The sequence below is a fragment of the Vicugna pacos genome, chromosome 2 (genome assembly GCF_048564905.1).
Source record: "Vicugna pacos chromosome 2, VicPac4, whole genome shotgun sequence".
Classification (NCBI taxonomy): domain Eukaryota; kingdom Metazoa; phylum Chordata; class Mammalia; order Artiodactyla; family Camelidae; genus Vicugna; species Vicugna pacos.
Genome location: NC_132988.1, coordinates 47,090,420 through 47,094,468, shown reverse-complemented (window position 1 = coordinate 47,094,468; position 4,049 = coordinate 47,090,420).

Here is a 4,049-nt window from a genome sequence, read left to right as displayed (position 1 = left end):
TGAGCTCCCCTGCTGATTCAGGAAAGTGTTGGTTTGAGGGTAAATTTCTTCACAAACTCATTCCACTCCCCCTCTTCCCACCTCTTCAGTGCTCTCCTACTACCACTTCACTCTGAACTTTAACATCACCGTTCTACCAAAAATGTTTCTTCGAAGGCTGTTTGTTATCTTGTTTATGGTTCCACCGTTCAACCCACATCCACCACCATACCAGCAGCACTTGACAATGGTGATCCCTGAACCCACTTCCTTAAAATCCTCTTCTTCTCTGGCCTCCATAAACTACACTCCTACACTTCCAACCAATCACTGGAAAAATCCAAGTTGCCCCGGACTTGCTAAGTCCCAAACTGTATGAATACAGGTTGTTATTATTCCTCTGCCTTTGCCTTTCCCCCAAACCTTCCCCCTACCCTTGTCAATCCCACCCTTCTCTGAATAAAAGCAATCTCTTATAAAGGTCATTAATCCTTGAAATCTAACACTGTTTTTTTTTAATACTTATTTTTATTTCTATTTATTCAAATCATTAATGAATTCTAATAGTTCTGCCTCTGAAACAGTTCTTCTGACTCTGTCTCACACAAATCAAAAATGCAAAATATTTGAGATGACTTTTTAATTTGAGGTTGAGAGGGAGAGTGATGATTTAATTCACAAGGCATTTTAAATGACAGGTCAGTAGTTCCACTCTGACCCCTCTCGTGAACTAGTTTTGTTTCTTTGGTAGGCAAGAACCATGGATGCAAAGCAGAACTTTCTTAGTTATCTTTTTTAATTGTATGTACTTTTGTATGCTCTTTCTAATATGTTATGAAATATGGAAAGTAAAACAAAACAGAACATACCTTGGTTCCTGCAGGGTTGAATGCGCCGTCCAAGTTATCTGAAGAGCTGGAGACTGACAGCAGGAAGCTTGGGATATTTAGGAATAAATAGGAAACAGCCTTTTCTTTTTCTTTTTAATAGAGATCAAATGATTAGCCATGAGCTGTACCTTTCACCCTTGTTAGTCCAAGTATGGTCAGTGAACGAGCCACATAAGCATCACCTGCGTGCTTTTAGAAACAGACTCACGTGCCCACCTTAAACCTAATGAAGCAAAAGCCACAGATACCAAGCATCCTTAGGTGATTTGTATGCCTATTAAGGTTTGCAAGGCACCACTTCAGAGTGTAAAGCTTTTCTACAGACCTTAGCCTTTCCCACATAGGAGTACCTGTGAAAATAATCTACCCAGGCTTACCACAGTTTAGAACAGCGAATTCTCACAGTGTGGTCCTGGAACAGCAGCGTCAGCATCACCAGGGAAGTGTCTGAAATGCAGCGTCTCAGGCGCATCCCAGACATAGTGAATCAAAATCCAAGGGGGAGGATTTAGCTCAGTGGTGGAGCACATGCTTAGCATGCACAAGGTCCTGGGTTCAGTCTTCAATTCCTCCATTAACAAATAAATAAACCTAATCACTACCTCATCAAATTTAATGGTGGGGGCCCAGCGGTCTGGGTTGTAACAGCCCTGCGGTAATTCTGATGCTAATACTAGAGGACCACTGCCCGAGGGTCGGCGGTAACCCTAGGCAGGGACGTAACCCCCAGGGAAGCTCCGTGCCTTTCCTAACGGCTTTGTGAGTGCCTGCAAACACCCACACTGCTGCAGGCACTGCCAAATACCTGAAAAGTGGTTTTCAGGCTAATTCATAATTAGGAGAACCTGAGTCAATTCTGTTTCATTGGGACTGTGAATAATAACACTTAGGAGATACACAGAAAAGTTACAGCTTACAAAGTGCTTTCCATGCTATTTAATTTAATCTTCACTGCAATACAAGGACATATACATAATCATCTCCCACAACAGGTATGGAAACTGAGCTGGAGAAAGATTAAGCGACTTTTTAAAGGGCATGTTGCTGCGAAGGGGCAGGGCTGGTCTTGGAACCCAAAAGCTCAGCTGCAAAGAGACCTATTATCCTTTTGAAAAGTTAAATGGAGGAGGAGTTTTGGATGCAGCGGAAAACTCCAAAATATTTTTATGTTTGGGAAACAAATTTCAGGCATTGAAATTAATAGAGGAAGACCCATAAGAACTAAGATTCACGACTTCCTCCCTAAAGGTTCAACAACAACAGCAACAGTGTGAATATAGAGGGAGAAAGATAAAGCAAACGAGGCAAAATGTTAATATTTGGTGAATCAAGGTGAAGGATTTGTGAGTTTTCATTGCACAATCTGCGACTTTTCTTTGACAAATAAAATGCACAGGGCTTTAATGTATGTCTGTGTGCTGGAGTCGTTGACATATTATATTTCTTATCTATCATTGCACGTATTTTTAGAATTTCAATCAAATGGCTTCTACGTGTAAAAGAATTTATCTATGCCTGCATTGTGAGGAAGCAGAGAGTAGACAGTTGAATAACAAGCAAGATGCACCTGCATTTTTCTCTTTTGCAGTGAAGCTTATTCATTTAGGCTAATATTCTTCATGGGGCCAACAATTTACTGTCAAAAGGGCGATTTTGAGTTGCAACTTTTATTAATATGGTTGTCTTCAGTCTAACCGCAGGCAGAGGACCAGGCACACAGAGAAATCCAGGGCATCTTTAGAGAATAGGCTTTTGAACGCTGTGGCCCTGGCACTGTAATTCTCAAACACCGTAGCCACTGCCCACATTTGGTAACATCTCGGGACCTTTCATAAGCTGTTCTACTTGTATACCACTTTCCTCGCGTTTCACAGCTAGTGTTTCTAAAAGCCTTTTTGAATAAATACGGAATTGGGAGAAAATAGAAATGCATTATTGAGACAACTAGGGAAAATGATTTGGATAACAGCATTTCTGTCAGAAAGGAATGATGACAATACCACACTGAGCCTCTTGTAAGGGGCAGTCTTGCCACCCTGGGCTTGGGCCCTCTTGATCTCTCCTGCCCCTGTGTAGACAGCAAGGAAATCATGATAAGAGCTAGCAATTGCACACTGTTTACAGTTCATAAATGCTTTTCCATTTACTATCTCATTTGGCCTCATTTGATAATACACAATTCCCTCATTTGACGGCAGTGCTTGAGTGTAGGTAGTATTAAGTTCCTTATTTCATAGACAAGAAATCGGAGGGTCACTGAGTAACCAAATTTGCCAAGATCACTTGGACAGTAGCTACCAGGTCTGATGCAGAGCCACAGTACAAAGCCAGAGCAGGAAGAGGCTTTGAGGTCTGAATATCCACTCAGTGGTACCCAGAGAACCAAGGGAACATTTCTGAAAATTTCAAAAGTCATAAGTGCTTACTATAGAATATTGATAAAATTCAAAAAAAAAGAAAAAAGAAAAAGGAAGAAAGGAAAGAAGGAAGGAGGTAGGGAGGGAAGGAAGGAAGGAAGACATTACACCTCAATCTGGAAATTGCCATGGCTGCTACTTGGGTATATATTCGCTCAGACTTTTTTATTTAAACCTATGAATCTTTGTGGACAGCTTTCCCTGAAGTTGGACATGCCCCTGCCCCCTAGTTTGAATGGCTGCATCGTATTCTATTGAATGGATGAACCATAAACATTGCGTTGTTTCTCCAGGACTTTGGACTGCTTCCATGGACGGGCCCTCTAGGGATTCCAGAAGCCTAATTATGCTGTAGAAAATGATTCACAATCCGTTCGTAATTGCTGGCCTCTTTCCTTTCCTTCATTTGCTCCAGTGAACCATGGAAACATTCCCTGGAGGCCTGGGATGTAGTACAGGAGTTTAGATTCCCAGAACAGCCAGGCCTTCATAGTTGGGAGTCCTTTAGAAACAGAACTAGGGAAAAAACAAGCTAATAGGAATGTTTCTTTTTAGATCCAAAAACTTTTCATTGAAAAACAATATTAAAAAAAAGGGCCAAAAATTTGCTATTCCCTCCCAGCTGCTCTGCTGGACACTTGCAGGGCAATTAGCTATAGGCAGTTGTGGAAATTTGTAGGTTCAAAGCTTCTGCAGTTGAGCTCAGTGGGTTATTCTGCAAAGTCTTGGGTAATTAAAGCATGATAATAGTGAGGCCCCTAAC